This window comes from Scyliorhinus canicula, chromosome 1 (assembly GCF_902713615.1).
Source record: "Scyliorhinus canicula chromosome 1, sScyCan1.1, whole genome shotgun sequence".
NCBI classification, from domain to species: Eukaryota; Metazoa; Chordata; class Chondrichthyes; order Carcharhiniformes; family Scyliorhinidae; genus Scyliorhinus; species Scyliorhinus canicula.
In genome coordinates this window covers 23,015,392-23,028,308 of record NC_052146.1, presented here as the reverse complement: position 1 = coordinate 23,028,308, position 12,917 = coordinate 23,015,392, and the positions used below count along the sequence as shown (strand labels likewise).

General features: G+C 44.7%; 1 protein-coding gene across 3 annotated transcripts in view; it reads right to left on the bottom strand.

The window, feature by feature from the left end:
* morc2 (MORC family CW-type zinc finger 2) overlaps positions 1 to 12,917 on the bottom strand; it is a 169,067-nt gene that overhangs the window by 107,058 nt on the left and 49,092 nt on the right. The window contains exon 1 of one of the 3 annotated variants that reach the window (XM_038821984.1): positions 6,598 to 6,619. The exons of the other annotated variants lie outside the window; for them this stretch is intronic. The gene's annotated coding sequence lies outside the window, so the exon portion shown is untranslated. Of the gene's footprint in view, positions 1 to 6,597; positions 6,620 to 12,917 lie in introns of those variants that run through there. 3 annotated transcript variants of the gene reach the window in all.

Sequence of the window (12,917 nt, the reverse complement as noted above, 5' to 3'; positions counted from 1 at the left end):
TCCTTTTCAACATCAGTGCCCTCCTCACAGTTACTGTCTAACCTAACTTGGATGAAGGAACTGACAGTAATGCATCCAAGTCATTAATATGGATTGTAAATAGCTGAAGTCCCAGCACTGAACAAACAACCCATTATTCACAGACTGTCAATTTGAAAATAACCTTGTTTATTCCCATTCTTGTTTTCTGTCCCTTAATCCTCAATCCTCTATCCATGCTAATACATTATCCCCAACACACACTGAAGGAGACAGCAGTGTTTCCTTCAGGAAGTTATTTGTGGCCTCACACCCACTGGATAAGCAAAGTAGCAACATAATGACATCCCAAGTCTTCGGAATTCATCAAAAGGCTTAACTGTAGATGGAGGTCCTCACCTGCTGCAAACCTGGCAAAGCTTGAAAAATTTCCAAACTCAATTTCAGAGTATAACAATTTTACACATTATGTTCAATATCCCTCTATTCATTGTTTGCAGATCATGCATGCAATCGGTCTAGTTTTTGTTTTGTTCTCTTCTCTGCTGAAGGTACTCAGCCTTGCTGGGGTTAGGATCCACTAGTGGCAGTTATCCTCCGGTATCTCATCCAATTCAGGAGTAGGCCATCTGGCCCCTCGAGCCTGCTCTGCCATTCAATGAGATCATGGCTGATCTTTTGTGGACTCAGCTCCACTTTCCGGCCCGAACACTATAACCTTTAATCCCTTTATTCTTCAAAAAACGATCTATCTTGATCTTAAAAACATTTCATGAAGGAGCCTCAACTGCTTCACTGGGCAAGAAATTCCATAGATTCACAACCCTTTGGGTGAAGAAGTTCCTCCTAAACTCAGTCCTAAATCTACTTCCCCTTATTTTGAGGCTATGCCCCCTAGTTCTGCTTTCACCCGCCAGTGGAAACAAGTCATCAGTCCAGACAAGGAGTCTCAACAGGTTATTCAAATATGTAAGGTATCACAATGATGCCTGATATTGCCACTGTGCTTGCCTGTAGAAGGACAAATTTTGGTTGATTTCAATTCTGCAACCTAAGTGCACTGGGGTTAATTTTTGCACTCTTACTGCCACACTGGTTTAAGATCAGGCCAGGCATCAGACCTTGGACCTCACTGATCCATTCAGCTCTACTCTTACCAAGTGAACCAGAGAACCATTGTTTACATTTCATTTTTATACTAAAGGGCCCTCAGACGGAGTTGTGCAGCAAGTACAGTTTTACTACAAATTAAAGAAATTGATAGCTGCACGTGTTACAGGAAGAGAATCAAGCTTAATACAGGGAGATTCACCGCAAATCACATGGCACAGACGGTGTTCCAAAAACACTTCTTGTAAGGTAACATTGCAGACTGTTTATTTTAAGCAATTCAGTAGACCTTTCATGAACAAATTACTGCACCACTTATTCAGAGCCAAGAGCTGGGTAAAAAATAATCAGTTTGGAAGCGTTAGATTTCTCAACAACAATGAAAAAACAGCAAATAAAAATATACAAAATACTGCAGATGCTGGAAATTGGAAACAGAAATAAAAATGTTGGAAATACTTGGGTCAGTTGGAGAGAGAAACCGTTAACTTTTCAGTTGACTTTTCTTCCTTGCAGCAAGTAATTAAAATTCTGGAATGCTCGACTTGGGTATGGAGGAGTCAGATTCAATCGTGACTTTCAAAATGGAATTGGATAATTATCCAAAGAGGAAAAATTTGCAAGGCTACATGGAAAAGTCATGGAGTAGGACTAGTTGGTACGGGTTAGCCGACTTGCTTTGCAGAAAACGACATCGACACACAACAAGCCAAATGGCCTCCTCTCTTGAGCTGTAACAATTATGACCCATTCTAAGGTGCATAATATTCACAAGAAAAAAAATACTGCAATGATAAAATCTGAAATGAAAATTCTGCAAAAAGATACAGAAAGAGGCGGGCAATCCCATAGGAAAGGTTTCTTCTTCAAGACTTTCCACACAAAATGTTGACCTATCTTTCTCTTTCAGCTGTTGTGATATGGAGATGCCGGTGTTTGACTGCGGTGGGCACAGTAAGAAGTCTTACAACACCAGGTTAAAGTACAACAGGTTTGTTTCGAATCACTAGCTTTCGGAGTGCAGCTCCTTCATCGGGTGAGCTGTTGTGACCAGTTAGCTATGAGGAGAGGTTAGATAAACTCAGTCTGTTCTCACTGGAATGAAGGAGGTTGAGAGGCGACCTGATAGAGATCTACAAGATTATGAGTGACATGGACAGAGTGGATAGTCAAAGCTCTTTCCTAGGGTAGGAGAGTCAAGTACAAGGGGACATAGGTTTAAAATGCGTGGGGAAAAGTTTGGAACTGATGTGCGAGGCAAGTTTTTTTTTTACACAAGTGGGTGGTAAATATATGTAATGTGCTGCCTGAGGTGGTGGTGGGAGCAGGTCCGATTGCGGCATTTAAGGGGCACCTAGACAAATATATGAATAGAGTGGGAATGGAAGGATACGGACTCCACAAGTGCATATGGTTTTAGTTTAGGCAGGTACCATGATTGGCGCAGGCTTGGAGGGCCGAAGGGCCTGTCCTTGTGCTGTATTGTTCTTGGTTATAAATTATTTGTTTTTTGAAATCCTATGCACTGTAGGTTGAACCATTGCGGCAGTGTTATGTGAACGTTTGCCATTTTCACTAGGGAACACATAGCCTTGCCCAAAATGCATGAAAAATCAGTAGAAACCTGCCCGTGCTTTAAGTCTTAAACAATAGAATACATAGCAGGAGTGAGAGAAGTTTGCCAACTTTAAAACAAAATGTCAGGATAAAGCTTAGGGCATGTAAACTTTCTGAATAGTGTGTCCCCACTCAATATTATGTCTGTAGAAAATGCCAAACACTTTGCCCACACAAAAAAGAATGTAGGTTGTTCTTGCATGTTCCTCAGCAACTCAATTAGGTAATGAATCAATCACCCCCTCTCTTTCAAGTCTGTTGACATCATCCTCTCCTCCAAATAACAGTTGACCTTGCCACCCCACCTCCAACTTCCCTTTCCTCTCAAGTCCTTCAATGTACTGCTGCCTCCCAAATGCTTACTTGTCTTTCCCAGAACTCCCATGATTGAATCCCTCCTGCCACAGTATCAACATGGCTATCTAAAATCGCAAACTCTATCCCTCTCCTTGGCAACTGAAGTTTAATTAGATGGTTTTCAACTTTTGCCCCGTATTTGACCAGAGATCAATTTCCAACCACTTACCAACATTACAAAGACCATAAGACATCGGAGCAGAATTAGGCCATTCGGTCCATCGAGTCTCCTCCACCATTCAATCATTGCTGATATTTTTCTCATCCCCATTCTCCTGCCTTCTTCCCATAACCCCGACCCCCTTATTATCAAGAACCTATCTATCGCTGTCTTAAAGACACTCAGTGATCTGGCGTCTGCAGCCTTTTGTGGCATTGAGTTCCACAGATTCACCACCCTCTGGCTGAAGAAATTCCTCTTCATCTCTGTTTCAAAGGATCGTCCCTTTAATCTGAGATTGTGCCCTCTGGTTCTAGTTTTTCCTACAATTGCAAACATCCTCTCCACATCCACTCTATCCAGGACACGCAGTATCTTGTAGTTTCAATAAGATCCCCCCATATCCTTCTAAACTCCAATGAGTACAGACTCAGAGTCCTCAACCATTCCTCATTCGACAAGCTCTTCATTCCAGGGAAAACAAAGGCAGTTTATTTCCACCACCATAAAATCGTCCAACATCATCTGCTGTTGAAGCCTTCGTCCATGCCTTTGTTACCTCTGCACTCCAGGGTGGCTTCCCATATTTTACCCTCTGTAAACATGATCTCATTCAAAACCTTGCTGCTTGCGTCGTCGCTCACAAGGAGTCCAATTCACCTTTCACACCTGCCCTTGCTGACCTGCATTGTCTAATCAGGAGCCAATACTCGGATTTTCAAATTCTCATTGCCGTTATCAAAGCCCATTCTGGTCACACACCCCCCCCCCCCCCCTGTAATCTCTTCCAGTACCACAAACTTATATCTGTAACCCTCCAATTCTAGGCTCGAACATCCTCACTTATAATCACTGCAGCACTGTCGTCCATGCTTTAAGATACCATGGGCCTAAGCTCTGTGTTATACAGTGTTTTAATAAGCACCTTCCTATTTGATTGTGTAGGGATGCCTTCAACAAAAGTGCACATGCGTGTGATGTCATTGGGAGTGCAGGCTTGTGTGGGTTTTCAGTTTAACCACAAGGAGCTCGAGTAAAGTTGTGTTTAGCTGCTGCTGGAATCAGAGACCAAACTGCATTATTACCCGAGTTTTTTCTGAAGTAAAGAAGATTTAGCTTTTACAACACATTTGTGGTCAAATTACCACATCTTTCTGGCAACGAGGATTAAAAAAGGAAAGAAAAAGGTTTGAGGTGCCAGGTGGTGACAAAAAGCTTTGTATAGTCAGTAGCTAGTTCGCAATGTGGTCAGCGGCAATGGTTGCGTAGAGGAGGCGGCATAGTGGTATTGTCGCTGGACCAGTCAATCAGAGACCCAGACTAATGCTCTGGGGATCCAGGTTCAAATCCCACCACTGCAGATGGTGAAATTTGAATTCCATTACAAAAAAATCTGGAAATAATACTCTAATGATAACCATGAAACCACTTTTTTTTGTCATTAAAACCCATCTGGTTCATTAATGTCCTTTAGGGAAGGAAATCTGCTGTCCTTACTTGGTCTAGCCTACATGTGACACCAACCCCACAGTAATGTGGTTGACTCTTAACTGTCCCCTCAAGGGCCTGCGACACCCACGACCCATGGAATTTTTAAAAATCAGATTGTGGAGGGGCACGAGGATGGGACTGAGTATGTGGAAAGTTTGAAACATTATTTCCTGACAAATGGAATTGCAGAAAAGACTAAAAAGTATTCAATTCACTGTAGCGTGTGGAGCGTAACCTTACAAGCTAATGAGGAATTTAGCAACACAACGGAAACCAGGGAACATTTCATTTGCGGAGTTAGTTGCACTCATTCAGAATCATCACCATCATAAGCCCTCAGTGATTGTCCAACACTTTAAGTTCTATGGTCATTTTCAAAAGGCAGGACAGTCTAAAGCTGCTATTGTTGCTGAACTGCTTCAGAGAAGAAGGTTAAGAGGTGACTTAATAGAGGCATACAAAATGATCAGAGGGTTAGATAGGGTGGACAGCGAGAGCCTTCTCCCGCGGATGGAGGTGGCTAGCACGAGGGGACATAGCCTTAAATTGAGGGGTAATAGATATAGGACAGAGGTCAGAGGTGGGTTTTTTTACGCAAAGAGTGGTGAGGCCGTGGAATGTCCTACCTGCAACAGTAGTGAACTCGCCAACATTGAGGGCATTTAAAAATTTATTGGATAAGCATATGGATGATAAGGGCATAGTGTAGGTTAGATGGCCTTTAGTTTTTTTTCCATGTCGGTGCAACATCGAGGGCCGAAGGGCCTGTACTGCGCTGTATCGTTCTATGTTCTAACTCTCTGTGCACAGTATTTCGGTCAATGTTAGAGGATATACTCTGGGACAGATTGGAATGTGGCATTAATGAAAACAGCGCAGTGTGTTGTTTGTTGGGGGAAGCCACATGAACTTTCAAGAAAGCTATACAAATTTCGCAGGACAAGGAGATGGCTGCCAACAATGCGCAGGATATTCAAAAGGCATATAGTTGGGCACAGGTGGATGCAGTACGTAAAGTGCGAAAGAAGCCAGCAAACAAAAAGGCAAATGTAGTGGAATGTTTCAAGCATGGAGGCACACACTATGCCAATCACTGCATGCTCAAGGGCAGTGTGTGCCAGAATTGCAACAAAAAGGGACACTTGGCTAAAAAGTGCAGGAGTGCTAAGAGCAAGTCAAAGGCTGGACAGGGAATTTCAAACTCAAATAAGCCTCAGTCTGCTACGCATCACCTGGAAAGTATAGAGCAGGAGGAGTACTCCTACGACATGTTCAATGTGAGTGAGCTGCGTGCAGAGCTTATTTGTGCCACAGTGGAGGTCGACGGACAGAAACGCAAGATGGAGATGGACATAGGAGCCTTTCTCGATCAGTGTGGAAACCTTCAGGATTTGGGGTCAGCCCATACCCAGTCAGGGTTCAACCTTCAAACGTACATCAGTGCGACTATACCATTACTTGGAGCGTTTTGAGGTGGACATTGTGCACAACCGCAAAGAAGCAATAGCATGGCTCCTGGCAGTAAAAGAACATGGGTCTAGTCTACTCGGACGTGACTAGCTCAGGAAAATTCAGTTGAACTGGGGTGAGACAAAGCACACAACAGAGACAGAGGATGCGATTTAGAAATATCCTGAGATTTTCAAAGACAAACTGGGGCACTACAGTTAAGTTAATAGTGGATCCTCAGACTACCCATCACTTTTTCAAGCCCATGACAGTGCCCTACACCATGAAAGCTAAAGTGGAAGAGAGGTTTGAATTCAAAGGCTGGGAATCATCGGGCCCATCAAGATTTCAAGCTGGGCCGGTTTTTAAAAGTGATGTTACTGTGCATATACATGGAGATTATCAATAATCAGATTTCCAAGCTGGATGCTTACCCACTGCTGAGGGTAGAAGATCTGCTTCCAACTCTGGCAGGAAGGAAGACGTTTTCCAAATTTGACATAGGTCCCTAACATCAGATCTTATTACAGGAGAACTCAAAACAGTATGTCACAATCAACACCCATAAGGGTTTGTTCAAAAATATAACCGTCTGGTTTTTGGGGTGTCTTCCAGCCTGGCAGTTTTTCAAAGGAAAATCCATTGCAGGGGATTCCTCGTATAGCAGGTTATTTGGACGATATCCTGATCACAGGGAGAACGGAGGAGAAGCAGATCAACAACCTGGATTAAGCGTTGAAGAGATTTTCAGAGACAGGTCTGTGTCTGAAGTGTAGCAAATGCATCTTCCAGGCAGAGTGTGGAATATCTGGGTCATAGAATCACAGTGTAAGGTCAGTCCCCTGTGGAGGAATGAGATTGAGCTATCAAGGAATCTCCATAAGAATGTGTCCAAGCAATATTATTAAAAATTCAAAAATAAGCTGGTACCTCTGATGGTGATGTTTGAGGAGGCGATAGGGAACAGGGTGTTACCATAAACTTTGGGGCAGGCACGATTTCCCTGTTACTTAAGAAAGATAAGGATCCTATGGAGTGTGGGTCGTATAGGCCCATATCACTTTTAAACGTGGACGCAAAGATATTGGCGAAGCTATTGGCAGGTAGGCTGGAGGAGTGCCTCCCGAAGATGATAGGTGAAGAGCAGATGTGAGAGAGAGGCAGATCTTTTCGAACATTAGGAGGGTATTGAACGTGGTTATGGTACTGACGGAGGGGAAGGAAACAGAGGTGGTTGTGGTACTGGATGCGAGGAAGCGTTTGACCGGGTAGAATGGGGGTACTTGATGGCAGTTCTAGAGCGGTTTGGAATTGGACCCAGATTTGTGGACTGGGTAAAGCTATTATATAAGGAGCCGAGGGCCAGTGTCCACACAAATAACATTAGCTCAAAATACTTTCCTCTCCACCATGGGACTAGGCGAGACGGGGATGTCCTATGCCCCCCCCCCCCCCCCCCCCCCCCCTGCTGTTTGCACCCACGATTGAGCCATTGGCCATCGCATTAAGAAGTTTGGGGGTAGTGCGGGGGGGGGGGGGGGAAGAGAGAGAGAGAGAGAGAGAGAGAGAGAGAGGAGAGAGAGAGAGAGAGAGAGAGAGAGAGAGCGAGAGAGAGAGAGAATAGAGCATAGGGTGTCCTTATATGCCGATGACTTGCTATTATACGTGTCGGATCCGAGTGTGCCAATAGGAGGAATACTGGAGCTGTTTCGGGTATTTGGGTCTTTCTCGGGGTACAAATTAAATCTAGACAAGAGTGAATATTCTGTGGTGTCTCGGCCAGGGATGGGGGGGCTGCAATTCCGTAAGATACACACTTAAGATACCTGGGATGTCTTGCATGGGGACCTCCCTCCGGGCCCTCGCCACGGCAGCACTCCCATCCCCACCCAAAAAACACTCCAGCAGCCCAGTGGTGACAGCCACCCTCCAACCCTGGAACCAACTGCGGCAGCAATTTGGCCTGACCAAAATGTCGGTCAAGGCTCCCATCTGCAACAACCATAGGTTCACACCAGCACTGACTGACGCCACCTTCAAAAGGTGGAGGCAGGACGGGGGGACACTGACAGTCAGGGACCTATACACGGACGACAGGATCGCAACACTGGACGAACTGACAGAGAAATTTTGGCTAGCCGGGGGGAACGAGCTACGGTACCTGCAGCTCAAAAAATTCTTACGAAAGGAGACAAGGACGTACCCACAACCGCCACGACAAACACTACTGGAAGACCTACTGGACGCAAGTATCCTAGAGAAAGGGAACTGTAGTGACATGTATGACCGACTGGTAGAAAGGGCCGACACCGTACTGGACGCAACAAGGAGGAAATGGGAAGATGACCTGGGGATTGAGATAGGGTGGGGACTCTGGAGCGAAGCACTGCATAGGGTCAACTCCACCTCCACATGCGCAAGGCTCAGCCTGACGCAACTAAAAGTGGTACATAGAGCCCACTTAACAAGAAACCGTATGAGTAGGTTCTTCCCGGAGGTGGAGGACAGATGTGAACGGTGCCAAAGAGGCCCGGCCAACCACGCCCACATGTTCTGGTCTTGCCTCAGACTTGTGGAGTACTGGACAGCCTTCTTCGAGGCTATGTCCAAAGTGGTGGGGGTGAGAGTGGAGCCATGCCCGATAGTGGCGGTCTTCGGGGTTTCAGACCAGCCAGGTCTATTCCTGGGGAGGAGGGCAGACGCCCTTGCCTTTGCCTCCCTGATCGCCCGCCGTAGAATCTTGTTTGGCTGGCGGTCAGCAGCACCGCCCAGAGCTGCAGACTGGCTGTCCGACCTCTCGGAATCTCTCCAAATGGAGAAAATCAAATTCGCCATCCGAGGGTCAGACGACGGCTTCCACAGAACGTGGGAGCCATTCATGCAATTGGGAATGTAAAATATGTAAAATATAAGGGGGCAGCCACAGTTGTTACTATGAAGATGCTTACCTGTAAATATACATGTCAATTTTTGCGTGTTTCTTTTTCTAATAATTTGTAATTTGTTGGATATAAAATATGAAAACTCAATAAAAAACATTTCCAAAAAAAGAAGATACCTGGGATGCAGGTTGTTCGAGTGAAGGGATGATTACCTCGTTCATAATGAGGATGGTAGGTGGCCAGAGTTAGAAAGGTGCTGCTACAGAGAGGAAGGCAGGGGGGAGGGGGGGTTTGGGTCTTCCGAACCTGATGTATTATTATTGGGCTTCGAATGTGGAGAAGGTACGGAGCTGGGTCAGAGGGGTTGACTCCCAATGGATACTGTGCCCAATGGGCATGCACATTACATTCGTTACTGATTATTGTTTATTGTTGGGTGCAAATTTGGGAGAAAATGTGAAAAAGACTTTCTGGGTTTAGTGAACTACAAAAGGAATTTCTGCCAAACCTTTCAACACTGTTGGTGCCACTATCTGCTGCTCCACAAAGAGATCAAATGGAAGTGGGGGCCAGGACAAGGGTGCTTTCAAGGACCTGAAAACGCTGCTACAATCAGTTAATCTGCTGGCACACTTTCATCAGGACCGAGAGCTTGTTTTGTCATGTAATGGCTCACCTTATGGGATCGGGGCAGTGCTCTCTCATCCAGGCGTTCATTCATCATATGTACAGATCACAAGCCATTATTGAGCTTTTTGAATGAGTCGAGATGCATTCCTCCCATGGCCTTGGTGAGATTGCAGCGCTGGGCTCTCAGCATTATCAGCCTACCAGTACAACATTGTGTACAGGGCAGGGAAGGGCAATGGAAACTCAGCCATGCCGAGTCGTCTTCCCTTGCCAGGCATGCCGACCAAGACTATTTCCTCCAGAGACATTTTTCCTGCTTGAATGGCTTTCAAATTCTCCTGTGAATGCCAAACAGATTAAACAGTGGGAGGACAGAAATCCTGTTTTGTCCCGGTGAGAAAATTCCTTAAGCAGGGTTGGCCTCCTGTTGTAGATGATGAAGAACGGAGACCAAAAGTGAAACACAAGGATGAGCTGTGTGCAGGATGGTTACACTCTTTGGGGTCTAGAGTGGTAATTCCAACCCCTGGTCATATGCAAATCGTAGATGAAGTCAATGAGGCTCATCTGGGTGCCTCCAGAGTGAAAAGTTTAGCAAGGCCATATGTTTGGTGGCCAAAAATGGATCAGGTCTTGGAGAACAAGGTGAAACGCTGCTGTGTGTCAAATAAATCACCAGCGTCACTCCATCCATGTGCGTGACCCGACAGTCCCTAGTCTAGACTTCATGTGGACTTTGAAGAACCTTTTATGGGTCAGATATTTTTGGCATCGTGAATGTGCTTCTAAGTGTTCAGAACTGCACATCATCATCAGCAATATTGCAGCTTCCATTACAATAGAGAAGCTACACCAAGTTTTTGCGCCTCATAGCTTACCGGATTCTCTGGTTTCTGATAATACGATGTTTTTAATTGATACGTTCCCAGAGTTTATGCAAAAAAAAAAGTAATACATCACGTGCATACTGCTCATCATCGAGGGTCGAATGGTTTAGCAGAGTGAGCTGTACAGGCACTGAAAGGAGGAATGAAGAGAATGGTAGACGGTTCTTTGGAAACTAAGTTCTCTCGGTTCTTGGTTCAGTGTCGTATCATGCCACAAACGACAACAGGACTTTCACCAGCTGAAATGTCGATGGATAGGAAGCCAGAATCTCACCTGGATCTGTTATATCCAGAGGCCAAAGTGAGAATGGGAAAGATACAGGAAATGCACAAGGACAGGCATGACTGCTGTGTGAAGGAGACATTCCAGTCTGGATGACTGTGTCTACGTCAGGAATTTCAGCAGTAACTAACGATAGCTGCCTGGAGTTATACTGATGCAAAGTGATCCAGTATTGCTCGCGATGACGTTAGACACCAAGGTCACATTCATCTATGCCACGACTCAAGAGAGCTAACTTTCCGGATCACACAGCAGAAGGAAATGCTGCTATGGAAATTCGACAGGAAATGGTTCCTGTTGCTCAGGGCATCCAGTGGATGCTACCCTGGGAGAGGTGGAAGGACTTCCTCTCACTAACAGCCAACCTTCGCCCTCAAGTCAAGCTCAACTGAACCCAAGACTCACCAGTGTCTACTGTGTCACCACTGGTTCAAACCAGATCTCAATGTAGGCGTAAAATTCCTGAAAGATTGACATATTAGTTGCGACAAGTGTGTTATGTTTGTTGTTGTTTCTTCTTAAGGGGAATTGAAATTTAAGGGGAGAAGTGTTTTAGCGATTTTTTATGGTGTTTTAATAAGCATCTCGTCTTTGACCATGTGTATGGATGTCGTCAACAAAAGTGCACATGCACGTTTAACGTCATTGGGAGTGCGGGCTTGCAGTATAGCCACAAGGAGCTGGTGTATAGTTGTGTTTAACTGCTGCTGGTGTCTGGGGACAAACTGTATTATTACCTCAATATTTTCCGATGCAAAGATTTAACTTTTACAAAGCGTTTGACTACCTTTCTTGTGGTCAAGCTACCACACTCTGCAATTCTCTTCCTTAACTGCTTTTTTTCCTTTAACACACTCCTGAAAACGAAAGTCTTCACTCATTCATCTACCTTAATATCTCCTTCTGTTGCTTGATGTCAAATTTTGATCGATACTAACGCTTGTGACATATTACATAAACGCAAGTTTTGTTGTTAACAATGTTGGCAACAGAGGGCAGCATGGTGGCGCAGTGGGTTAGCACTGTGGCCTCACGGCGCTGAGGTCCCAGGTTTGATCCCGCCTCTGTGTCACTGTCCGTGTGGAGTTTGCACATTCTCCCCGTGTTTCCGTGAGTTTCGCACACACAACCCGAAAATTTGCAAGCTAGGTGGATTGGCCACGCTAAATTGCCCCTTAATTGGAAAAAGATGAATTGGGTACTCTAAATTTTAAAAAAAACAATGTTAGCAACAGATTTTGTATTAACCAGGAAAGGGAGAGATGATTACCTAAAAGCAATTACTAAAAGATGAAAATTATATTCCTTTCAAACGTACAACTCAAATTTGCCAATGTTAAAATTGAAAATTCTGAGGAAACAAAGCACTGGAACATGCCATCACTAAAACTAGCTGCATTCTGATCATTGTGCTGTTCTGCTCCAAGGAATTGTTCAATATATGTGTACACAATCACATTTATTTTTCTATTTCTTTTAAAATTTAGAATATCCAATTCTTTTTTTCCCCAATTAAGAGGCAATTTAGCGTGGCCAATTCACCTACCCTTTTTTTTTTAAAATAATTTTTATTGAAAAATTTTGATTTTATACAACATTGACACACCTTAGTAAAATACCGAAAATAACAATAATATTAACAATCATATACATTCGCCCCACCTCCATGAACAACACAGCATTTTAACAACAACGCAAATTAACACACTATAAAGTTACAGAATAGGCACTACAATAGTGCACCCCCCCCTCTCAGGGCAAATTTGACCTTTTCCAATTTTATAAATCCTGCCATGTCACTGATCCAGGTCTCCACGCTTGCCTTGCATCCTTCCACTGTAACAGAATCGTTCGGCAGGCTACTAGGGACGCAAAGGCCAGGACACCGGCCTCTTTCGCCTCCTGCACTCCCGGCTCTACCCCAACTCCAAAGATCACGAGTCCCCACCCTGGTTTGACCCTGAATCAAACCACCCTCGACACCGTCTCTGCCACCCCCTTCCAGAATTCTTCCAGTGCTGGGCATGCCCAGAACACATGGGCGTGGTTCGCTGGGCTCCCCGAGCATCTGG